The 27,353-nt window shown below is 39.4% G+C and overlaps 1 protein-coding gene across 1 annotated transcript in view; it reads left to right on the forward strand.

The window, feature by feature from the left end:
- Positions 1-27,353, forward strand: part of FAT3 (FAT atypical cadherin 3) — a 662,119-nt gene that overhangs the window by 279,757 nt on the left and 355,009 nt on the right. The gene's annotated exons all lie outside the window — the stretch shown is intronic.

The following is a 27,353-nucleotide window of genomic DNA, read 5'->3' on the forward strand; positions in this document are numbered from 1 at the left end:
ATTTGAGGTGTCTTGTTATCTATAGGGTATTTGTTTTCTTCTAGCAACGTATCTGTGTTGTAGATGAAAAATGCCTGTATCTGTTAGGACAGCACTGATTCTCTAAAATGCTTGCTGACATGATTAGGCTGAAAGTAAAAGAAATTTGGAGCAAAAGTATGATGAAATGTTTCAAAATAGTGACATCTGTTAACTCACATTCAGTGTCTCCTGTGCATTTTTCCTTTATGTTTCTCTCTCCCTGAAATCTCTTTCCCGCAAGTTTCCCCCTTATCAGAACAAAGTATTAAGAGGTAATTTTTTCAAGCCAAATGTGACAGAACACACATCAGCATTCAGGAATGAGGTTTTTGCAATAGGTAATAGTGTAATCGGTTTTGCCAGCAGCAGAATGTACAATCCTATTAGAGATGGGGAGAAGGAAAAGTGTCACCTTAATTTACCTCTAGGCAATAGAGCAATAACTTGGGGTGCCTAGGGCTGCCTGTGTAAAGATACTTTAATCATATAGTAAAAACATTTTTAGTCTGCTCTCTGCTTTAGATGAGGGAAGACTCTCCCAAGTTAATAAATGAAATTCATTCAGCATACAGTCTGGCAATGATGATATGCTATTCTTAATCTTTGTCAACATTAAATCTGTTAGAGAAATTTAGCAGACTAGAATGAGATCAGTTTCCCCCCTATGTTCCCTTTACAAATTGAACTGCGGCCTTTGGATAGGGCTGATATGGCACAAAAAGGAATTGCTCCAAAAGGAAGGGGAGTCAGGGCCTCATTCCACAACCTTGAGACAGAAGCTGCTTTCTATTGTCTTGCACCTTTGGGACTGAACTCATTATAGTAGCCATCAAAGTAGAAAGTCTTCAGCTGGGGGTATTTCTCATGTTTGCTTTCTGGCTGTATGGGGAATGTGATCTTTAATTAGTTCAGGATATAAAATATTGCAGAGAATTTCCCAGGCACACTCTGCTTTGTCGTCTAGGTCAGCAAATGCAATTCTCTTTTAATTGTGGCTGAGCTATTGTCTTAGACTGGTATTCCTAGAGTGCCTTTTACCAATTAATGGTAATATACTACTGGGAAATCATGTTGCCTTGTGGAAGCCCGTAAATAGCAACGCGCTAATAGGCTGTCTATTAATAGTAATACAAAGTCAAGGACCTAATGCCATTAAATGGCGGTATTCATGTGTGAAAGCCTTCTAGTAACTACCGTAAGGAATGTCACCTGTCAGTGGCCTGTGTGTATATGCGTGTGCACATGTGTGTTTTCTTCCGGTCTCTTTCTCTCTTCTTTGTGTTTTCCGTTGGGCTCTTTCCTACTATGAATTTCTATTTTCTGTCAACTCCATGATTGATTGGGTTCAAGAAAGCAACACGTGCCAGTCGTTGCCTTTGAACCTGCACTTCAGATGTGTGGCGTTTTATTTCCTCTCCTGCCTCTTGGCTTATCATCAATTCTAGCAGTGAATTTTGACATGTGCAAATTAATAATCATGCAGTCAAAATGAGTCTGATGACCTTTGTGCCCACACAGTGTTCTAAAAGGAGAAGGATGTGGTACTCATGAACTCACAGAGTTTACAATTTAATGAGAGAAGCAAAAATGTAATGTATGCTTTTGTGTGTATATATATTTTTCCATCTGTCTCTCATAGTCTGTCAACTTATTATAGTCTAGTGTAACCACATGCTTTTTACATTTGCATGTGATATACTCTGGAGAATAATAGTTAATTTTATGCAAGGCAGAATTAAGAATTGAAGTGACCTCTCTAGGATGGAAAGCTGAGCCAAGAACAAGGCAAGAAAATATTACAGGGATAAAAATAAAACTTTAATTGAGGTCCAAAAATGTGATTATAGAAATGCAGGATGGAAAGATTGGCCCAGCATTTCATTTGAAAAAATACCTTGATGTTTTAGTGACCAAACTCTGGAGGTGAAGCAGAGTGTGAAGCAGTTTGGTTCCAAGAAGCTTGATGTGCTCTGAGGCCAGTGATAGATAAGTATGGATTTTAAATTTTCCAATACTCTGATTGAACAGGCCAAATGCCTCAGGAGTATTCCATTAAGGGAAGTGTTCAGAGTGAGTACCATACAGGAGAAAATGAACAATATGGGAAGAAACGGGTAAGAGCTATCCCATGAAAGTGAAGTTGAAAGGCAACTCAGAATGTTCACTCCAGAAAAGAAAAGAGAGAAAGGAGATAAATCCTTTTCATTTTTTTAGGACATGTGAAAAAGCAGAAGCTGAATACATAATCTGTGTTGTTCAAGGGGTCAAAGTACAGGCAGGCAAATATATGGGCTGACTCCAATAAAGAACCTAACAATCTCGACGGCCTCTTGGTAGAGCAGAAAGGCCCAGGAAGCAGCGAGCTAATGGGGTTTGAGTCTTCAACCCAGACCAAAAGGATGCCAAATATTGAGGCCTGCCATAGGTGGGTGCTTGCATTCAATGATCATGATATATTCCCATGTTAACGTCTTAAGACATGCCAAAGCTTATCAATAATGGGACCATGAAAAAGTCACTTAAACTTCAAACCCGTTTCTTCACCTTTAAAATAGATTCAATACAGTGCCGTAAGTAAACTGTAATAAGCATTCAATAAAAGGTAGCTATTCCTGCTCTCACCATATATACCAACTCTTCCTTTTTTGCTTTAGCCTAAGAAGTAAGCTGGAGATCAGCTGGTGGGGGCACCTAGGTGGCTCAGTGGGTTAAGCGTCTTCTTTCAGCTCAGGTTAGGACATGGGGTTCTTGGGATTGAGTCCTGCTTTGGGCTCCCTGCTCAGCAGGAAGCCTATTTCTCCCTCTCTCTCTGTCCCTCCCCACTACTCATAGTCTCTCTCTGTCTCTCACATAAGTAAATAAATAAAATCTTAAAAAAAAAACCAAGCTGGTGAACTCCTGGTTAATTTCTCAGCTGAACGTCAAGAAGTTTGAGTCAGAAAGTGGGCAACAACCACAAAGTTCCAATCTACTTTGCTTAGTTATGCCCATAGGACTTGGAAAGTAATATTCGATTCTTATGTTTTGGAAATTTCCTGATTATAATATTCATGTTGCCTTGTGAGACAATAGTAACAATTTTAAAACAATAGCATTAACAACAATAGTTGCTAACACTTAGTGAGTGCTTATTAGGTACCAGGCACTGTGCTGAAGCATCTCAACAGTAAACAATTATGTTCCCTATATTATCATAACAACAAGTGAATTAAACACATGATATTCTTTAAACCTCAAGCAACTTTATGAGGTGCCTTCCCTATTTCTGACAAGGAAACAGGTGGAGAAGTTGTTACTTGCACAAGGGCACATCACTGATAAATGTCAGAAATAAAATCAGGATTTTTCACCTGAATTTTCACGGTGCTGCCTGAGTTCAGCAGCTCTTCCCCACCTATTCTGGCCATGAGCCTCAGTAAGAAATACATTTTGTATCACAGCACACTACACTCTCTCTCTCTACAAAGCACCGTTTATCCTGATTGCACAGAACCCATTCCAATTTTCCTATTCAGTTGCATTTCGTTTTACAAAATACACAGGTCAGACCTATTAAATTGATTTTACATCTTACTAAGTGATCCTTACTAACTGTAATTTAAAAAATAAGGCACATTTGTTCTTCTTTTCCTGTAGGAATAAAAATTCTATGCATTTGGATAAATTATAGTACTCATGTATGTAAAAGGATTTACTTCTTACTCTTCTGAGATGGTCCCATGAAACGGTATCATTTCCTAACAGCAGAGGTTATGGTGAAGGAGAAGCACATTATATGAATCATGGTGTCCAAATGAATTACCACTGTCATCTGAATTAAAACAGATATGTTGTTCCAAATCAGAGTCCTAAGTGACTTGAACATTTCCATCGGAGATCGTGAATTATTATGTAATGGAAGCTAAATAGTTGTAGTTTTTCATTTTAAAACAACCATAGCTGTCAGGTCCAGATCATACACAAAAGCCAAATTGTGCCATGAAAAATACTGTGTGAGGGCCAGAGAGCTTCACAGATTCCATGAACGAGCCAGGGTTCTTGGGAGGTCAGTGCTCAGACCTGGGCACGGAGGGAACAGGTCTCACTTCTTTACGTGATTTTTTCCCCATCCATCTCTTTTGGATGCTTCTCAGTGACTACACCTGTTTGTTTAAGGGGCATTGGAAACCTTTCTGGTCTCTGCTTGGGGCTCGGGTCTGATAGCAGAAACAGAAGTAAGGTATTCCAAAGGTGTGTGGGTTGTGAACAACTGTTAATTAGGACTTTAATATTGGTTCTCTGCAGGAAATCATGCAAATGGCTGATTAGCTCTATGCAATAAAATAAAGCATTTTTACAGCTGATTTTAAAATCATATGTTGGCCATTGTCTTTGAAGCATTCCTTTAACTGGCTAGGAAAAAATACATTATATTTTTGCCTTTTCTTCCTTGCTCCGTTTCTTTGGGTATAAGAACATCCTGTTGGGCTCTACAATCTTCCTGACAAGATTTAGGTGGGATGGATCAGTGGGTTAAGTGTCTAACTCTTGATTTCGGCTCAGGTTGAGATCTCAGGGTCATGGGATCGAGCCCCACGTAAGGCTCTGCACTGGACGTGGAGCCTGCTTGAGATTTTATCTTTCCCTTTCCCTTCCCTTTCCCTCTTCCCCACTTAAAAAAATAATAATAAAAAGATTTACCTGTTGGTGTGTTGCCTGGCAGGACATTTCTGTCAACAGCTGTGGTTCAGGCACGTGTCCCTATTGTCCACTACACAATTGCTGAGTGATGATGAGTGGGTTATGTGTGTCAGGGACAGAAAACACTGAAGATGCATAAGGCATTGGCCCTTTTAAGACACTGTGGACCGCCTGGATGCTCAGACGGTACAACATGCAACTCTTGATCTTGGCGTCGTGAGTTTGAGCCCCACATTGGATATAGTTTACTTTAAAAAATCATAAAAAAAAAAAACCCCGAAAAAGAAGACACTCAACAGAGGTGTCATATATTTAAAGAAAACTGCAAAATAGCATGTAAATGCCAAAATGATGGTAGGTATAAATAAAAAATATATAAATATATATATTACAAATATATAAATATAGTGAAATAGTGGCCACATCTGTTTGCAAGGTTGATCGCTTCGCAAAGTGATCAAAGTGCTCAATTTGCATCTTAAAGTTGAGGAAGAGTGGTTGTTCCAGCCAGAGAGGACAACATAGTGCAATTTTGGGGTGTCTAGAGTATCCAGGTAGTGAGACAGGGAGTGGAAGGAGGCCAGGGTGGAGAGAGGAATGGATGCATCATGGAGACGGCCATAGGTAGTGCAATGGAGATTGTCCAGGTTCCCTTACTATCTCGTCTGAGCCAACTCTGGATGCTGGAAAACCCATTTGATAGTTTTTAGGGCAGTTTTCCTGCAGAGAATGAGTCTGTCTCATGCTCCCTCTTCAATTGTTCTTGGACTTGCTGAGACTTCCTGTTAGAGACTAAGCAGACAGTCCCTGGATTCATGACTTTGGAGGTCTGTTTCCATTTCTGGTCCCAGCTCCTGTTTGTGTAGCAGATGCATTTTTGAGGAGCCAAAGCTGAAAGTGTGCACCGCTGCCTTCTCTGGGCTGTCTCTGCAGTGTGGCGAGGTTACAGATCTCCACCTACTGCAGCTTATGGGTTATGTGAATGCTGTGCCAATTGGGGAGAAGCTTAGATTTTCTCAGCTGGGCCTCTTGCTATTTTATTTTATTATTTTTTTTTCCTTACATACTTTTTTTTTATTTATTTATTTTTTTTTCCCTTTTTATTAATTTTTTCAGCGTAACAGTATTCATTCTTTTTGCACAACACCCAGTGCTCCATGCAAAACGTGCCCTCCCCATCACCCACCACCTGTTCCCCCAACCTCCCACCCCTGACCCTTCAAAACCCTCAGGTTGTTTTTCAGAGTCCATAGTCTCTTATGGTTCGCCTCCCCTCCCCAATGTCCATAGCCCGCTCCCCCTCTCCCAATCCCACCTCCCCCCAGCAACCCTTGCTATTTTAATTAAACTTTGCTTTTAGCAGCCTTTCCTGTTTCCACTCTCCTGGGGCTAACTAGGAGTTTTGTTTTTTTTTTCTTCTTTCTTTTTTTTTTTTTTTTTTTTTTTGGCTTTCAACTCATTGCCACATGTTGGACACTGTTAATGGATGTAACAAATTATAATGATTCTCAGCTGGGCTCTTCCGGAGGTAGAAACACCATGCATTAGTTGAACAAATATTTATTGTTCATGTACTATGTCTACAAGCTAGCCAGTGCTCTGTAGGTGCTAGGGTCTGTTGAGAAAGACAGGCAGGATCCTCTCTGCCTTGGGGGATATTACAGTCTAGTGGAGGAGATAGGACATTAACCCCATAATCAAGATCACATATGATGAAACTCACTGCTCAGAAATACTTCTATAGCTACAAAGCATGCCAAAGATTTTGAGCAGGCTGCTGCTAGTCAGAACTAACTCTGATATCAGAAATCCCCCACCCAACCTATAGTCTGGAATGATGTCCTGAAACTCCAGACTATTCCTGCATTCTCTTTTAATACCGCCTTTCCTTGTTGTTCCTTTCTGGTGCAGCCTCCTGTAGGTATCTGGAATTTCATCTCTGTTCGACCTGAAGTGAAGATACATGAAAGGAGGAAGGGTGAATATAGCAACGTCCTGGGGGAACCCAGGAGCCATCCATTCTGGACGCCTTTCCTCTTTTCTCTTTGATCCTAGTTTATCCATATTATCTGACCAAGATGCTATCCTAGATTTAAGCTAAAACTTTTTATGTTGAGCAGTGGTTTCCGGATACCAGTCTCAAACATTTTTAGCATAGCAAAATAACTTTCCTTTAGATACTGGATGTTTATCAATAATGTACATACATTGTCTCTACCTACCATCAAAATTCTTCATTCAACCATTCACACACATTTTATTTTTTTTTCTCAAAGATTTTATTTATTTATTTGACAGAGAGAGAGATCACAAGAGGCAGAGAGAGGGGCAAGCAGTCTCCCCACTGAGCAGAAAGCCCAATGCGGGGCTTGATCCCAAGACCCTGGGACCATGACCTGAGCTGAAGACAGAGGCTTAACCCACTGAGCCACCCAGGCGCCCCAATTCACACACATTTTAAACAGTATGCTGATATAATATTTATATTTGGTACTATTTATATTTGTATTTATATTCTGTAATATTTATATTCTGTACTTTTCATTTAGTGTTGAATCTCAGTAGTAATTCAGATACCCCGTTGTGGCCCTCCCCCTTTTTTTGGAATTCCTAAAATAGGTGTTTCTGACTCAAATGCATATGACTTGCTTCACATCATGGGCATATCTCAATTAATGTTCTTACCAAGGGAAAAAAAACGAGACATGATTTTTCATCTCCGTCTTGAGGAAACAGCACAGCCATTTGTCCACGAATCTCAATAATTTGTTCTAAAACTAACATTTACCTGTATTGCTATTTACAGAGCTTAGAATGGCTAAGCACATTTAAACAGACGTTTGGAAAGAGCTATCCTATCTACAGCCTGAAAGTGCAACAAAATAGTCTCACAACACTTTTTCTCCTGCTTTTTCACTTTCTCAGGGCAAGTCAGCTGCTCCGTCTTGTCCCAAAATGCCAGCCTTTTGCCTACGCGCTGTGAATTTAAGTGCTGTAACTAGATGAGGATTTGTCTTTTGTTTTCTTGTCAAAGCCTGGGCTAACAGAGTGAGTTAGTATTTGTCTGTGTCTTGTCAGTGCCTCTGGTACTGTCCACAGAGCGAGGGGGCACATTTCATCTCAATTACGAATAGAAGATGAATACGGGGTAGTGTGTGTGTGTCAGAGGTTAGAGCCATTTAATAGGATGAAATGCGAATGAAAATTGGAAAACAATCCAAGATATCTATAGAAGATGAGAAAGGGAGAAACTCAATTAGAGAAAACCATACACTTTCCTCCTTCTGAGCCTGGTTTCTTTGCCCTATTGTAGTTGCTTATTTGGTTTTAAATGGAAAAGCAAAGAGTTCATTGTTTCCATTGTGAAGAAAGGTAAGGTGGTTTCAAGGATTTCATTCATGTGCTCTAATGCTTATGTATAGTCTCTATAACCTAATCAACCTAACTTAATTACCTAAGTATAGCATTGTCTGTGATTTTGACAACACTGGTCAAAGGAAAAAGCAATTTTGTGAGATTTAACCTGAAAGGGTGAAAGAGACCTGAAGTTCTGTTATGGTGCTTTTCCCATGATAGGCTTTTATAAATTTGTCGTAATAAATGCGAGTCCGGGTTTGTAGCTCAGAAATAGGAAAACAATACTAAACTTAGACCCAGATCCATCTTCGTTTGGTGTGTGTTTCCCTTTTGTCACCTAGAATGTGTTTTAGCCAAGGGAAGCAATTCAGCTCTTTTGGTATCAGATGTGCAGTTATCTGTGTAACCTCAGTAAAAAATATCTTCTTGGTAAACATCAAATCAGCTGTGAAAGTCAAGAGTGCATTCACTTGGGAAACGAGTAAGTGAACTGTATGCTTTCATTATTTTATTAGGAGGTTCTGAAGGCTGCTGCTCCTTCTGGGGTAGGAAGTATGAGATTTCTGTCTGGGTGGATGCCTCTTTCCTCAGTTTTTATATTCTGATATGGGAGAAATTAAAAAAAGAAGAAGAAAAGAAGAAGAAGAAGAAGAAGTGTTCTCTTTGACTTGGAGAAGAAGTTCCCCGCAAAAGAAAATGTCCACAAAGCTTGAGCATAAAAAGGAGAGACATTGCGGTGGATCAGTCCCGCTTAAAAAAGTGGACTTTTTCCCAGCCTACTTTACTTACAGAGTAAATACATGAATTTTTGTGGATCCATGAGCGTGCACACACTCTCCACAGCTTTTACCCGGGTCATCTTGATGGAGGCAGTCTTTCCTGGAGTCTAATTTCTTGAAAGTAAAAAGGCTTTTCCAAACAAAACTCAAGTTCTCTGTCCATCTGAAGACTCCTGAGACCTAGTCTTCTCAAAGACCCCAAATACTCTTTGTGCTGAGATAGAGTTAATAGTAAATAAGTCTAAATATTGCATTTGAGTATGACCAATGTCTGACAGAACCTCCACCTGAAAATGTTCTTCCTTGAAGAGCTAAAGGTTATATTCTGACATTTAGTTGAAAAATCCCACAGCACTTTTCAAGGCTGCAGAATTTGATTTTGTGGACAAGTTTTAATATTATTAAAGTTATGCCTTATGTACAGTCTGTCTTCTCAACAGAATTTTCAGCACCATCTCTCTGTCAGCAGTGTTTTGTCTTACCACAAAAACATGGCATTTTGTCATCGAGTCAAATGATTAAATTACAATGAGGAATGGTTTAAAGATTTTTATTTGTGAGGTCTAGTGTTATGTCAGACATGGAAAATTGTAGTATTTGTTTTTTATTCTTCTCAACAATAACACAAATCTTGTAAAGATTTATTCGAAGATGTGGGTCAGAAACCTCTGGTGGGAGTAAAATTGGTAGAAACTTTCTGGAAGGCAGTTAATTTAAATGCTTCAAAAATGTATATATGTTCTGTCCTATCAACTGTACTTTTAGGAATTGATCCTTAAAAATAATTGAAAAAAGATAGAGGTACAAGGTTACTCGTCTATGCATGAACTATCATAGTAAAAAAACAAAATACAACCTAACAAATGATCTAACAGGAGGGCTTCATGGTGTAAAGGATTAATATCATAAGGGCATTTCAATAAATATTGTTTGAGCATTTAGAGTGTACTAGGGTATGGAACCATGGTGTAGCAGAGAAAATTCTTGCATCTGGAGAACTTTCATTTTTTTGTGTTTGTAGCCTAGTGGCAAATGAGCATTACTGCTACATAGTCATTAAAAGACAATCATATGGACTGTACTTATTGATGTGGAAAGATGTTCAGTAAACAGTGGTCAATGAGGATCAGCAATTATAGACAAATATGCTGCTTTAAGGTGACAATTATACAGAACAAAGGCAATGCACCAAGGATTTTTTACAGTTATTGTTCGAGGCCATGAGCAAATATGTGCGAAAAATTTATTGATATCGTCTCATTTCTTCTTTAATGAAGTCTTAAGCATTTTTTTAAAACATAAAGATTTACCTAATTACCAAATGTGAATGCTCCCAAACTTCCTGCTAAGCCAAAGAGCTTCCTCTCTGCTTTCCTGCTTCCCCATCTATCTATCTACTTCCTTACCTACCTCTCTGTCATCCATCACTGAAACATAGGGACAGAAGAGAACTTCCCTTCCCCCCAGATACCTATTCCTTTCTTGGCCTACCATTGTTACCAGAAACTAGTTCTAGATATCTAACTGAAATCCTTCTTTCTTCTTCTAAAGGAATAGAATCTAGCTAATTGCTGCCCTTCGTGTAAATGTAATAACCTCCATGTTTTCAGACACTTAACAAAACCCCTTTCCCTTTTTATTTTCTGGATCATCCAAGAGCATTTTGGCATTGCTTGAGATTTCAACCTTCCTTTCTTGCCAGCTGTGAGGATCTAGATCATCACACTGTGTGTGGTGGTTATGCCAATTAGCACAGGTCACAGAAAGGCTTTGAGGCCGAGAAGAATCTGGGTTACAAGAAAGGGAAAACAAAAACTAAAATAAACCAACGCAAGCTGATGGTTGCTTTTACAACCTGGTACTCTGTCGGCTTCCTGTTTTCAGGTTGCTGGTGCCTGGTGCCAGCTACCCAGACTGGAATTACTGTAAAGAGAGAATAGGAATACATTTTGAGTCTATTAAAAACTGGTCCCAAAATGGTTTTTGTTTTTTGTTTTTTTGTTTTTTTTAAAATCGAGTACCAAGCGTATGTTTACTGAGCTTCCAGAACTTCATGGCCAGGGAGGCTTTCAAGCTTTTGCATCTAGGTTTTGGAATTCCTGAGTTCCAAACAGACAAGGAGAGCTGTCTGTTTTCATTAACTCCAAATAAAGGCTTGAATTCAGCCTGCAGCCCTTGGCCTTAATCTTAGGAGCTGCTCTCCAGCTTCCAGGCTTGGGAAAGAACGTGGAGTGAAGGCCGCTTGCATTTCAGTACATAATTGTTCCCAACAACTGTGTTGTGGGTTTTTCTTCTCCTCCTGCAAAGATGAAAGATGTCTAATCAATAGGAGTCGGCGGGAGGAAGAGGGTACAGAGTAGAACAAAAGTGTCCAGGGTGGATGCGAATCCATGGACGAGAGCCCATGAAGAGGGGGCGCCTTGCCAGGGTTTTATCTGGGAGCCCGAGGCTTTGATTCTGTCTGCCTGCAGTGTGTACCTGTGAGCCGTGCAGCATTTATGTGATGAAATCAACTGATGTCTTCATCAAGCTCTGTTTCTGCTTCAGGCCTTGAGGATATTAACATGACACCGCCTGCATTCTAGGTAGTAAAGGGACAACCCCAAAATGGATGTAAGTTCTAGGAAAATTTGTCTTTTAAACAGGATAATTCACAGATAGATATAGTACTGAATTTCAGAATCAGTTGACTATCAATTCTGCATATACATTAGCGAAGTCTTGATGACAAACCCAAGTTATTCCCATTTTATTTTGCCCCCGATCACAGGGTAGCAAAAATCTAGTTGCCTTGGGTTTTGTTCCTTGCTGTTTTTGTAACGTAGGTATTTTTCAGGGTGCTTGTCTATAAAAAGCCAGATATCCCAACTTGCCCACGTTTGCCAAACCAAGTTATGATGCGAGTTTACTTACTCAACTCATTTACTTACTCAGCATTTATAGGATAAAGAGACAAAAAGAAGGTGCTAAGGAAGAGAGGCAAAAGGGCTAAGTCCCAGCCCTGGCCATGAGTGCGCTGGTTTTCCCTGAAACCTAACCCTCCTTGAACCCTGAGGATCACAGAGGTCTTTCTGTGGAGGCAGAGGAGGGGACCCAAGGAGCAGTGCGCATGTGCAGATGTACACAAAAACAAAGGCGTAATGGCCTTTCAGGGAAGGCTCCGTCTTCCAAGTTGCCTGGTCTCAAACCAGTCCAACATTTGAGAACCTCTGAGAAGACGTAAACTGGCCTCTGAATAATACATTGCCACGACTTTTAAAAATTGAGGAAAGTAATGAAACTATTGAATTTCCTATTACCAAAGACCTGATACCAACCCACTGTGAGGAGCACATGGGCACCGAATTGCCTTCTTTTTCATGATAATGGACACATGTGGATAGATCAGCAGGCAACTTCTGTAATGAAAAGCGTGTGTGACTCCTATTCAGTGCTCTAGATTCCAGGCCTGACTTTGCCACATGATTAGCTAGGAGATTCACTTAAAAATCTCCAATATAAAAAGGACATTAAAGCCTATGTTTAAATATATTACATATCATGTATGTGATACAGCGGGTTATAAAATATATGCATATATACCATGTGCACACTAAAAATGTGTTCAAAGCATTGTAAGCATCAAAGTTAAGATTCTCTCCACTCGCAGTTTCTCTGTTCATCTTGTCTCATCCCGTTTCAGCTCCTTGCAGTTGTGCCCTATAATTGAGACTGGTAGCAATTATAGATAGAACCACAGGAGTGCACTGAGTGACCCTGGCCGGGCTTAGGAGGATAAAATCCCCATTCTTCCTTAATTATTACCACTCTCTGCTCAGAACAATGATCCCCGTTAAGGCATTAAGAGCCTTATACAAGTCCAGGGATGAATAGGAACAGAAAGAAAAATAGTATCTGTGATCCTGCTGCAGGCAAGCAAGGGTTGGGTGAAAGTGGTTATGGGTTCCATGAAGGAATACCGTGTGTTCTCAGAAACAACTCTAGTGAGAGTCTGATTCTCCAAGCAATAAGCAATTTAAAAATACCCTCAGATGCTAACAATGAGGGAGGCTGGCTGATGGGTGCTTGAGAACTCCTTATACATTTCCTTGCACCTTCCTGTGACTCAATCATTACCACAAAATAAAAAGTTAATGGAAGTTTTCAATGTATTGAGAATTGGCAGTTAATATTTTGACTAATTAAAAATAATAATTAAACATACATGCACAAATAAACTCTATTAAGGGCATCTATAATGAATATGCCATCAGGGTTTTTGTTTAAAGATTTATTTATTTGAGAGAGAGCGAGCGAGCGCAGGCCGGGGAGGGGTAGAGGGAGAATGAATCCTCAAGCAGATTCCCCACTGAGTGCAGAGCTAGATGTGGGGCTCAGTCCCAAGACCCTGAAATCATGATCTGAGCCAAAACCAAGAGTTGGCCACTGAGCCATCCGGGGTTTTTGGTTTTGTTTGTTTGTTTGTTTGTTTAAGTTGTTTTGTCTGGGGCACCTGGGTGGCTCAGTCAGTTAAGCATCTGCCTTTGGCTCAGGTTATGATTCCGGGGTCCTGGAATCGAGTCCCACGTTGAGCTCCCTGCTCAGTGGGAGTCTGCTTCTCCCTCTGTCCCTCACCCCACTCTCTCTCAAAAAGTAAAATATATATATTTTTAAAGTTAAAAGTTTTTTTAGTTGTTTTTCTCTAAACTGTCTCAGAATCTGTATTACTTACCTTGGTAAGGGAATTTTCATCATGTCATAAGCACATCACCCCCAAAGCATTCCCTGAACCATTTGACAGTTGTTTTGGAGCTACTGGGGGTGTTGGAGTGTCATTCCTTTGGGGTAAGATGTCATTCGACACACTTAGGCTGTGGCATATGGGGATATGGCTGGAAAATCAGCAAAGTGACTAACTCAGCCTGTAATGGCCACCTGATTATAAACAGCTACACACAGTTTTTCCTTTCATATCAAGTATTTAGAGCTTATTCAATGAGAACAATGTATATATATTTTTTCTAATATTTCTCACTAGAAAGGAACAATTGCAGCTAACATGCTTCATGTCGGGGTTAATTAATTCGATTTTAAGCTGTACATGGTTCTGTAGCAATTAATTTCTATTTGTGTTTCTGCCTATACAATTATATATTAATTTGCCTAAAGAATTCCAGTCCTCCATTGCCTTTATTATATAGCAAATAAAGATGAAATAGGAAAAGAAAAAATTTATAAACATAAGCATATCTCAAAAATAAATTATTTAAAATCCCAACTGCATTTTTGAAATTATTTGTTTATTTGTTTATTTTACTTAGAGAGATAGAGAGAGTGCTCACGGAGGGGAGGGGCAGAGGAAGACGGAAAGAATCTTAAATGTACTCCTTGCTGAGAACAGAGCCTGACACCTAGCTCAATTTCACAATCAAGATCATAAAGAGAGCTAAAATCAAGAGTCAGAAGCGTAACCTCTGAGCCAACCAGGTACCCCCCAACTGTATTATTAAAGACTTTTTAAAATGACATTTTCATAAATGTCAATATCAAATTTGAGCATCTCAGTTGCATCTACTTGGAGCATTTCCACAGTAGATGAAAATGTGAGGGATAAAATGTGTTCCCACCTGGAATATTTACCTGAGTACTTTCTACTGAGTCCTTTCCACTACCTGGACCATGATAAAAGCTCACTGTGGATGGTTTATATTCTAAATAAGATTTAGACATCATCCATTTCTGCCTCCACTCAATACACATTTGTGAATGGACAGAGTTTCATGTCCTCTTGATTCAGAGGCAGAGATGGGGAGGAAGAAAAGACCAGAAGCCTACATGATATGTGAGGACAGAATTCTTAGACTGGAGAGGAAAAACGCTGGAAAGAGAGAGTCATCTTCTTCTATCTGAAGACCTGTCACAGGTGAATGATGGTTTGCAGGCTTGTTCTGTTTTATTCTGGGAATGTGGGCAGGGCTGCAGGTAGAAAGAGCATTCAAAACTAGAGAGAGATGGACTTTTGCCTCAATGTGGAGAACTTCCTATTACCTGAAACTCCCTAGTAAATAGAGTCCAGTCACCAGACTCCGAGCAGAGGCTGGGTGTTGGGTCAGAGATGTTGCGGGAAGGCTGTTTTCACTAGTGGTCAGTAATACTGGTCTTTGAAGTCCCTTTTGGGTCTGAACAAGAGAGGCTGACTTGTGTCATTAGTAGGTAAACTAACTTAAGGTTGATTTGGTGCCAGGAACTAAATGCCTTCATGAACACATACTTATTGCGTGCCTACCATATGCCGGGCACTGTTGTGGGCAGTGAGATTACTTAGCAGTTACACAACCAGATAGAGACTCTCCTTGTAGAGCCTATTTTCTGTAAGGGGCAAACGGAAGGAGGCTCCTTTCTAGACATCAATACTCCAGAACTGTGTTAGCTAATGGACTAAGAATATGCATATTTTTATACATCAAAACAGACTTTCTTTGTAGAGAATCAATACTGTTTTTTTTAATATTCTAAAACGATAGGCCATGAGCACCTTTCTTATGATTTTTTATAATGATTATGGATATGTCAAATAGAAGAGTTTAATATTAACTTAATATTGTTTGCTTAGTTAATAATTCTGTCAGAGGAGAAAAAATGTTTGGGCATGAAATACTATGTGGATTTTGATATCTATGAATTAAGAAGACAATATAAAGTTTTGGTTAACAGCTGGTTTCGAGTTGGACAGACCACGGCTGGAGAACTAGATTTTCTGTTTACTGGCTAAGTAACCACTGGCATGTTATTTAACCTAAATCTGTTTCCTAATCTGTAATAAGGAGATAAAATTAGAAATGACTTCATGAGTGCTTGGCACTAATAAATACTTGCTGAATGAAAGGGTTTAGAAATGTTAACGAAGAATGCATTTATTATATCTCTCATAGTACCAGGCATGCTCTGATTAAATAGTGATGGGTATGGAGCTGTTGCTTGTGATGACAGGGGTTATGAAACTGTTCCTATCTGGAGAGCATATGATCATCTATATAGAAAATTCTATGGAATTTTTAGCGTTATAACTAATAAGTGAGTTTAACAAGGCTGCAGGATATAAGATCAACGGACAAAGCTCATTTTATATACAAACAACAAATAATTGAAATTAAAATAATAATATCATTATAATAGCAATAAAAAACATGAAATGCCTAGAGATAAATTTGGCCAAACATGCACAAGATCTGTATACTGGACCTATAAAGCATTGTTTAGAGAAATAAAAGAAGACATAAACAAATGGAGAGCTACACCATTTTCATGGATCAATGGACTCAAAGTTGTTAAGATGTCAGTTCTTTCCAAAATGATCTATAGAGTTAACACAGTTCCAGTTAAAGTGCTAATAGATATTCCTAAATTTTTTTCCCCATTTTATTTATTTTTTCAGCGTAACAGTATTCATTGTTTTTGCACAACACCCAGTGCTCCATGCAAAACGTGCCCTCCCTATTACCCACCACCTGTTCCCCCAACCTCCCACCCTTGACCCTTCAAAACCCTCAGGTTGTTTTTCAGAGTCTATAGTTCACCTCCCCTTCCAAATTTTTTTTTTTTAATAAACATATAATGTATTTTATATGGACTCTAAAGCTGATTCTTCTTTTCATATAGAAACACAAAGGATCTGGAATAGCCCAGACAACTTTGAAAAAGAAAAGCAAAATTGCAAGAGTTACACTTCTTAATTTCAAGACTTCCTATGAAGCAGCATTAAATTAAGGCAATGTGATATTGATGCAAACATAGCAAAATAGATTGATGGAACAGAATGGAAAGTTCAGAAATAGACTCATACATACATGATCAATTGATTTTGGACAAAGATGCAAAGGCAATTCAGTGGAGGAAATATCATCTTTTCAGCCAATGGTGTAGGACCATGAATATCTACATTAAAAAAAAAAAAAGGGAACTTCGATCCGTACCTTTCACCATTTTTAAGCCTTAATTCAAAACTGATCATAAATGTAAATATAAAACCTAAGACTATTAAATTATAGAAGAAAATATAGGATAAAATCTTTGTGACCTTAGACTAAGTAATGATTTCCTAGATGCACCAAAAGCATTATGTATAAAAGAAAAATTTTAAACTTGGATACCATTAAAGTAAAAAATATCTGTTCTTCAAAAGCTATAATTAAGAGACTGAAAAGACAAGCTGCAGCCTGGAAGAAAATGTTTACAAACCACATGTCTAATAAAGGACTTTTAGGTGTATATAGAGAACTCTTAAATCTCAGTAATAAGAAAACAAACCCCAGTCAGAAAAATGGATAAACAATCTGAACATTTAACCAAACAAGACTTGAAGATTGAAAACAAGCACTTTTCAAGATGCTCAACATCATCAGGAGGATGCAAATTAAAACTACAAACTACCATTGTGTAGTATCTGAATGTCTAAAATTAAGGCAACTAACCATGCCAGGTAGGCCACAAGTGAAGATGTGTAGCAACAGTAATGTTCCATGTCGACAGCTAGTGGGAATGTAAAATTGTGCATTCATGTACCTGCCATGTAATATAGCCATTCTACTCCTAGGTGATTATTCAAGACTAATGAAAGCACTTATGCATAAAAGTTGCATATAAACATTCTTAGCAGTTTTGTTTGTAATATCTAAAAACTGAAAGCAACCTAAATGTCCATCAAGTCAATGGATGAAACAAAGGTACTCAATAGAATACTACTCAAAAATAAAGAAGAAGGATGCATTGGTGTGTGTATAGATATAGTAGATCGATTGATCGATCACAACATGGGTGTATCTCAAAAGAGATTATTATTCTGAGTGAAAGAAAAGTACATACTGCATGGTCTATTTCCATAAAATTCTAGTAAATGTAAATTGATCTGTTTTGACAGAAAGCCAATCTGGTTGCCTGGGAGTAGGAAGAATTGGGAACATTTTTAATTGGGATGAAAAATGGGAAGGATGATACGTTGGGGGATATTATGTTTGTTATCTTGATTGAGGCAGTGGTTTCATGGGTATCAAAACCTACCGAATTGTTTACTTATCATACATGTAGATTCTTGTTGATCAGTTATATCTCAATCTTTAAAAATTATTGTGTAATGGTTGTCACAACACTAAGAGCACATGACATGGTTTTGGTGATCTTTGGGCAACCTCCAACATGAGTTTTTGCTTAATAGAAAAGGTCATTTGGGTTTACATTTTTAGTCATGACCATATCGGTCATAATTAGCTATGAGTGCACAGTCGAAAGTGAGAAAATGTTGTCACTGGGCATTGGCTGTATTAGTCTGATTAATATGGAGGCTGGGATGAACCTTAGAGTAATTATTAACACATTCTTTCATTTTGTCCTTACATTTTTGGACCATAAGACTGATATTTGAACACTATGTTCCAAGATACTCATTTGCACTTCTAGTTATTGAGTAAATAAAGCCATAGACATTTTATTTTAATGAGAATGAATTCTCATTTACAGCGACATCTCTGATCCTTTATTTAAAAATAGAGTAAAATTCTACTCATATATTTTTTTTACATCAAATATTTTAATTTTTTATTTGCTTCTTATATTTTTATAAACATATAATGTATTTTTAACCCCAGGGGTACAGGTCTGTGAATCACCAGGTTTACACACTTCACAGCACTCACCATAGCACATACCCTCCTCAATGTCCATAACCCCTCTCCCTCTCTCCAAACCCCACCTCCCCCCAGTAACCCCCAGTTTGTTTTGTGAGATTAAGAGTCACTTATGGTTTATCTCCCTCCCAATCCCATCTTGTTTCATTTATTCTTCTCCTATCCCCCTACTCCCCCATGTTGCATCTCCACGTCCTCATTATCAGGGAGATCATATGATAGTTGTCTTTCTCCGATTGACTTATTTCACTAAGCATGATACGCTCTAGTTCCATCCACGTCATCGCAAATGGCAAGATTTCATTTCTTTCAATGGCTGCATAGTATTCCATTGTGTATATATACCACTTCTTCTTTATCCATTCATCTGTTGATGGACATCTAGGTTCTTTCCATAGTTTGGCTATTGTGGACATTGCTGCTATAAACATTCGGGTGCACGTGCCCCTTCGGATCACTACATTTGTATCTTTAGGGTAAATACCCAGTAGTGCAATTGCTGGATCATAGGGTAGTTCTATTTTCAACATTTTGAGGAACCTCCATGCTGTTTTCCAGAGTGGTTGCACCAGCTTGCATTCCCACCAACAGTGGAGGAGGGTTCCCCTTTCTCTGCATCCTCACCAGCATCTGTCATTTCCTGACTTGTTAATTTTAGCCATTCTGACTGGTGTGAGGTGATATCTCATTGTGGTTTTGATTTGTATTTCCCTGATGCCGAGTGATGTGGAGCACTTTTTCATGTGTCTGTTGGCCATCTGGATGTCTTCTTTGCAGAAATGTCTGTTCATGTCCTCTGCCCATTTCTTGATTGGATTGTTTGTTCTTTGGATGTTGAGTTTGCTAAGTTCCTTATAGATTTTGGATACTAGCCCTTTATCTGATATGTCGTTTGCAAATATCTTCTCCCATTCTGTCAGTTGTCTTTTGGTTTTGTTAACTCTTTCCTTTGCTGTGCAAAAGCTTTTGATCTTGATGAAATCCCAATAGTTCATTTTTGCCCTTGCTTCCCTTGCCTTTGCCATTGTTCCTAGGAAGATGTTGCTACGGCTGAGGTTGAAGAGGTTGCTGCCTGCATTCTCCTCAAGGATTTGGATGGATTCCTTTCTCACATTGAGGTCCTTCATCCATTTGGAGTCTATTTTCGTGTGTGGTGTAAGGAAGTGGTCCAATTTCATTTTTCTGCATGTGGCTGTCCAATTTTCCCAGCACCATTTATTGAAGAGGCTGTCTTTTTTCCATTGGACATTCTTTCCTTCTTTGTCGAAGATTAGTTGACCATAGAGTTGAGGGCCTATTTCTGGGCTCTCTATTCTGTTCCACTGATCTATGTGTCTGTTTTTGTGCCAGTACCATGCTGTCTTGATGATGACAGCTTTGTAATAGAGCTTGAAGTCCGGAATTGTGATGCCACCAACTTTGGCTTTCTTTTTCAATATTCCTTTGGCTATTCAAGGTCTTTTCTGGTTCCATATAAATTTTAGGATTATTTGTTCCATTTCTTTGAAAAAAATGGATGGTATTTTGATAGGGGTTGCATTAAATGTGTAGATTGCTTTAGGTAGCATAGACATTTTCACAATATTTATTCTTCCAATCCAGGAGCATGGAACATTTTCCCATTTCTTTGTGTCTTCCTCAGTTGCTTTCATGAGTACTTTATAGTTTTCTGCATATAGATTCTTAGCCTCTTCGGTTAGGTTTATTCCTAGGTATCTTATAGTTTTGGGTGCAATTGTAAATGGGATTGACTCCTTAATTTCTCTTTCTTCTGCCTTGTTGTTGGTGTACAGAAATGCAACTGATTTCTGTGCATTGATTTTATATCCTGACACTTTACTGAATTCCTGTACAAGTTCTAGCAGTTTTGGAGTGGAGTCTTTTGGGTTTTCCACATATAATATCATATCATCTGCAAAGAGTGAGAGTTTTACTTCTTCTTTGCCGATTTGGATGCCTTTAATTTCTTTTTGTTGTCTGATTGTTGAGGCTAGGACTTCTAGTACTATGTTGAATAGCAGTGGTGATAATGGACATCCCTGCCGTGATCCTGACCTTAACGGAAAAGCTTTCAGTTTTTCTCCATTGAGAATGATATTTGTGGTGGGTTTTTCATAGATGGCTTTGATAATATTGAGGTATGTGCCCTCTATCCCTACACACTGAAGAGTTTTGATCAGGAAGGGATGTTGTACTTTGTCAAATGCTTTTTCAGCATCTATTGAGAGTGTCGTATGGTTCTTGTTCTTTCTTTTATTATGTGTTCTATCACATTGATTGATTTGCAGATGTTGAACCAACCTTGCGGCACTGGAATAAATCCCTCTTCGTCGTGGTGAATAATCCTTTTAATGTACTGTTGAATCCTATTGGCTAGTATTTTGGTAAGAATTTTTGCATCTTTGTTCATCAAGGATATTGGTCTGTAGTTCTCTTTTTTGATGGGATCCTTGTCTGGTTTTGGGATCAAGGGGATGCTGGCCTCATAAAATGAGTTTGGAAGTTTTCCTTCCATTTCTATTTTTTGGAACAGTTTCAGGAGAAGAGGAATTAGTTCTTCTTTAAATGTTTGGTAGAATTCCCCTGGGAAGCCGTCAGGCCCTGGGCTTTTGTTTGTCTCGAGATTTTTGATGCCTGTTTCAATCTCCTTACTGGTTATGGGTCTGTTCAGGTTTTCTATTTCTTCCTGGTTCAGTTGTGGTAGTTTATATGTCTCTAGGAATGCATCCATTTCTTCCAGATTGTCAAATTTGTTGGCATAGAGTTGCTCATAGAACGTTCTTATAATTGTCTGTATTTCTTTGGTGTTAGTTGTGATCTTTCCTCTTTCATTCATGATTTTATTTATTTGGGTCCTTTCTCTTTTCTTTTTGATAAGTCTGGCCAGGGCTTTATCAATCTTATTAATTCTTTCAAAGAACCAGCTCCATATTTCGATGATTTGTTCTATTGATTTTTGGTTTCTATTTCATTGATTTCTGCTCTGATCTTTATGATTTCTCTTCTCCTGCTGGGTTTAGGCTTTCTTTCTTGTTCTTTCTCCAGCTCCTTTAGGTGTAGGGTTAAGTTGTGTACTTGAGCCCTTTCTTGTTTCTTGAGAAAGGCTTGTACCGCTATATATTTTCCTCTCAGGACTGCCTTTGCTGTGTCCCACAGATTTTGAACTGTTGTGTTTTCATTATCATTTGTTTCCATGAATTTTTTCAATTCTTCTTTAATTTCCTGGTTGACCCATTCATTCTTTAGAAGGATGCTGTTTAGTCTCCATGTATTTGGGTTCTTTCCAAATTTCCTCTTGTGCTTGAGTTCTAGCTTCAGAGCACTGTGGTCTGAAAATATGCAGGGAGTGATCCTAATCTTTTGATACCGGTTGAGACCTGATTTGTGACCCAGGATGCGATCTATTCTGGAGACTGTTCCATGTGCACTAGAGAAGAATGTGTATTCTGTTGCTTTGGGATGAAATATTCTGAATATATCTGTGATGTTCATCTGGTCCAGTGTGTCATTTAAGGCCTTTATTTCCTTGTTGAACTTTTGCTTGGATGATCTGTCCATTTCAGTGAGGGGAGTGTTACTGTCCCCTACTATTTTTGTATTATTATTGATGTGTTTCTTTGATTTTGTTATTAATTGGTTTATATAGTTGCCTGCTCCCACGTTGGGGGCATAGATATGTAAAATGGTTAGATCTTCTTGTTGGACAGACCCTTTGAGTATGATATAGTGTCCTTCCTCATCTCTTATGATAGTCTTTGGCTTAAAATCTAATTGATCTGATATAAGGATTGCCACCCCAGCTTTCTTCTGATGCCCATTAGTATGGTAAATTGTTTTCCACCCCCTCACTTTAAATCTGGAGGTGTCTTTGCATCTAAAATGAATTTCTGGGGTGCCTGGTTGTCTCAGTGGGTTAAAGCCTCTGCCTTCATCTCAGGTCATGTTTCCAGGGTCCTGGGATTGAGACCCACATCAGGCTCTCTGCTCGGCGGGGAGTCTGCTTCCCCCTCTCTCTCTGCCTGCTTCTCTGCCTACTTGTGATCTCTGTCTGTCAAATAAATAAAATTTAAAAATAAAATAAAATGAGTTTTTTGTAGGCAACATATTGCTGGGTTTTGTTTTTTTATCCATTCTGATACCCTGTGTCTTTTGATTGGGGCATTTAGCCCATTAACATTCAGGTAACTATTGAGAGATATGAATTTAGTGCCATTATTAGCCTGTAAGGTGACTGCTACTGTATATTGTCTTTGTACCTTTCTTATCTACTACTTTTAGGCTCTCTTTGCTTAGAGGACCCCTTTCAATATTTCCTGTAGAGCTGGTTTGGTGTTTGCAAGTTCTTTCAGTTTTTGTTTGTCCTGGAAGCTTTTGATCTCTCCTTCTATTTTCAATGATAGCCTAGCTGGATAGAATATTCTTGGCTGCATGTTTTTCTCATTTAGTGCTCTGAATATATCATGCCGCTCTTTCTGGCCTGCCAGGTCTCTGTGGATAAGTCTGCTACCAATCTAATATTTTTACCATTGTATGTTACAGACTTCTTTTCCCGGGCTACTTTCAGGATTTTCTCTTTGTCACTAAGACTTGTCAATTTTACTATTAGGTGACGGGGTGTGGACCTACTCTTGTTGACTATGAGCAGTGTTCTCTGCATCTCCTGGATTTTGATGCTTGTTCCCTTTGCCATATTAGGGAAATTCTCTCCAATGATTCTCTCCAATAGACCTTCTGCTCCCCTCTCTGTTTCTTCTTCTTCTGGAATCCCAATTATTCTAATGTTGTTTCGTCTTATGGTGTCACTTATCTCTCGAATTCTCCCCTCGCGGTCCAGTAGCTGTTTGTCCCTCTTTTGCTCGGCTTCCTTATTCTCTGTCATTTGGTCTTCTATATCACTAATTCTTTCTTCTGCCTCATTGATCCTAGCAGTGAGAGCCTCCATTTTTGATTGCACCTCATTAATAGCTTTTTTGATTTCAACTTGGTTAGATTTTAGTTCTTTAATTCCTCCAGAAAGGGCTTTTAACTCTCCCGAGAGGGTTTCTCTAATATCTTCCATGCCTTTTTCGAGCCCGGCTAGTACCTTCAGAATCGTCATTCTGAACTCTAGATCTAACATATTACCAACGTCTGTGTTGATTAGGTCCCTAGCCTTCAGTACTGCCTCTTGTTCTTTCGTTTGTGGTGATTTTTTCCGCCTTGTAATTTTGTCCAGATAAGAGGATATGAAGGATTAAATAAAGTACTAAAAGGGTTGCAAAGACCCCAGAAAAATGTGCTGTAACCAAATCAGAAGAGACCCCAAATTGTGGGGGAGAGAAAGGGGATAAAAAGAGGTTCAGGAAAAAAAAATTACAAAATAAAACAAATAAAGAAAAAATATAATAAAGAAAGAAAAATATATATATTTTAGATAAACTAGTCAAAAAACGTGAAAAAAAGAAAGGATAAAAGTTTTAAAAGATTTAGCAGGAGAAAAAAAAGAAAGAAAAAATATTGAAAAAAAAAATTGAATTAACCGCAAGACTAAAGAATCATGGGGAGAAAGCAATGAGTTCCGTGCTTTGCTTTCTCCTCCTCTGGAATTCCGCTGCTGTTTAGGTATTTAACCTGCTTTCCTTTATAGATGAAGTTCGTCCTGGCTGGATATTTTTTTGATCTTCTGGGAGAGGGGCCTGTTGTAGTGATTCTCAAGTGTCTTTGCCCAAAGCCGAATTGCACCGCCCTTATCGGGGGCTGGACTAAGTAATCAGCTCCGGTTCACTTTTGGGAGCTTCTGTTCCCTGAACGTTTTCCGTAGAGTTCCGGTGGACAGGAATGAAAATGGCGGCCTCCTAGTCTCTGGCCGGGAGGAGCCGAGATCCCGGGGCCGCACTCCTCAGTGCGCCCCCAGAGGACAGCACCCAATCACTCCCGTATCCCCAGCCTCTAGCCGCACTCTGAGCTCACCCAGCCCACGACTGGTTCAAGGTAACCCCGAGCTGAGAGTTCAGTCCTCGGCTCTGTCTCTGTAGCCGGCTTCTCTGTTCTAATACCTGCGAGCTCTGTGACACTCTGACACCCCCGATCCTTCTGTGACCCTGCGGGACCTGGGACCACGCTGATCCCACGTGCGCTTCACCCCGGTTCAGCCTCTGGAGCAATGTCCCTCAGTGGAACAGACTTTTAAAAGTCCTGATTTTGTGCTCCGTTGCTCTGTCACTTGCCGAGATCTGGCCCCTCCCCCCACTGTTCTATCTTCCCGTCGTTTTGGATTCACTTCTCCGCCAGTCCTACCTTTCAGAAAGTGGTTGATTTTCTGTTTCTAGAATTGCTGTTCTTCTTCTCTTCGATCTCCCATTGGATTTGTAGGTGTTTGCAATGTGTAGATAAGTTATGGAGCTGATCTCCTGCTACCTGATGTAGTCTCAGCCTGCTACTTCTCCGCCATCTTGACTCCTCCCCCTCCACTCATATATTTTAATTGACGTTAGTGGATGCCTTTCACCCAAGGACTTCTCAAAATCATTTAATGTCCAAAGACTGTAATATACTATCTTCCAGTTTGACAGGTGCAAGAAAAGGGAATTAAGTGGCTTGCAGGGATCACAAAGCAATTCTGCAAATGTGTGTGTGTGTGTGTGTTCACATGTGTGTGCATGTGCACACGTGCTCATGGGCGCATATGAGTGCAATGAGTGCATGTGTGGTAGGCAGTCAGGCAAGATATAAACAAAGCTGACTCAACATCTTTGATTTGGTTGCTTATTGTATTATATTCTCTTTTTAGTGAACTTATTTTGCTGTTTCCTGAATAGTCCAGGTATTGTAACATAAGGGTATATTATGAGCAGGTCACAAAGACGATGCAGGAATGCCACATGACCAGGGAAAAAATCTGACACAATAGTCCATCCCAAACTTCTCTCCTCTCAAATCTGTCCTTGCTTTGGAGTGTGGTGACTCTTTACAAAGCTTCTGGTGTTGCCTTTGATTTACACTGACTGAACATATGCTCAACGTCTACTACATTGCAAGTATTTTGCCAAGCTCTTGACATACATTTAATTACATGATCACCACGACACTGAGCTATGGGTAGTAGAACTAGACTAGCTTGGTTTAAACACCTTGTCCAGGTAATGGTGTCTGGATTTGCAATTGGAACACTGAAGCAGACAGACTTAAGTTCTTCTTCAGTTAGCCATGTGACCTTGGGCAAGTTACCTACTTGTATTTGAGACTTAATGGCTCATCCGCAGAAGAGAATTATAAAGCTCATGTTATAGAGACGTTGTGTTGCAAGCCTCACAGCACATCATAAATGCTCAATGGGGAAACAGAAATAGAAATGCTATTTAGTTTGCATTCCACCCTGTTCTGCTAGGTTCTTTGCCTTTCCTAGTACATCAGTGCAAAGCAGATGGGACTGTGTCCTCCTGGCTAATGGCTCTGCAGTTTTCCCCTTGGAGCAGATCTCCTCATTAGAGATCTGTCTTCTCAGCAAGACTGTAGACTGTGAGTTCCCTGAAAACAGAGATCATCTCTCAGTTATTACTATTCCTCCAGTGCCCAGCCCAGGGACCAGTAGATGCTTATGAATTGAATTGACAGGTCTTACACAAGATGTACTTCCCAGCATCTCTAGAGCTTTGTTCACAACCCATACCCCGCATCAGAGATCCTGCCAGCCTACTCTTTGTCTTCATTCCAGAAACTGCTTGATTTCATGTCACTTGACCATCCTCTGACTTGAAGAGCTCTGTCACTATGTCTACATGGTGGCTCATGGCTTTTACTGTTGTGAGTGTTCCAGAAAACTGACCTTGGCGTGTGTGACATGCCTGAGCCCTGTAGACATGCTCACACCTGGCCAGGTCTCCGGCCCACCAGCCTCTCTTGGCCTTAATGTCGTATCATTCTACCCTGTTTCAGCCCAGTTTATAAGGGTGTCTATTACTCATTTAGTCAATGGACCCATAGCAGTATGTTTATAATTACTGTGTTTTGCTCTTCCTGTTTTTCTTCTTACCCTGTTATCTGCTCTCTATTCTCCTGATGCCATATGACCATCCCTATTTTGACTTCTAGGTAATACCCGTGAATCTACAAGAAACCCATCATGTTTTACATATTTGCATTGAGGATATTTAAGATTGTCTTTTGTCAGGGTGCCTGGCTGACTCAGTCAGTAGAGCATGTGATTCCTGATCTCAGGGTTGTAAGTTCAAGCCCCATGTTGGGTATAGAGATTATTTAAAAATAAAATCTTTTTAAAAAGAAAAAAAAAAACAGATTATCTTTTTACCAATGCATAACAGTTCCTTGCTGGATAACTTTGGAGCTGAAACTCCATCAGTTAGGTTCTTTCCCTTACTATATCAGCCATTCTTAGTTTGAGACAACTTAGAGTACTCCAGCCTGTTTCTAGACAGACAATGCCCTCCTCTCTTCCAATTGCCCTACTTGGCATTTTGTTTATCCAGGGTTGGTAGGTCAAAATATGTGCCTAATACAGTCTAAAGTCTGACGGGAATGCAGAGGGTAGATCATTCAGTCTAGAATTGGAGAGCTATTTCTTGACATTTTTCATGGCTTTCTTTTCTGGTTTAAGGATTTACACAGATTGCATGCGTTCCACAAGTATCCTGATTCCTCTAAGAGATTTTATAAGCTAAGCCCAAGTTTTCCCACCCTGGTGAAAGTGGTTAGGAGCTCCTGTAGCAAGTTTCTATAGCGTGGTGTTTTGGGTGAACACTGTGAAAATATTCTAAAGCACTGTGTTTTCTTTCTGGCTTTTCTGAAGGACATCAGATTTCCTGGTTGGCACTTATTTTGACCATGAAGTGGGAAAAGTGAAAGGAGGAGATCAGGCATT

Source organism: Meles meles, chromosome 8 (assembly GCF_922984935.1).
Source record: "Meles meles chromosome 8, mMelMel3.1 paternal haplotype, whole genome shotgun sequence".
NCBI classification, from domain to species: Eukaryota; Metazoa; Chordata; class Mammalia; order Carnivora; family Mustelidae; genus Meles; species Meles meles.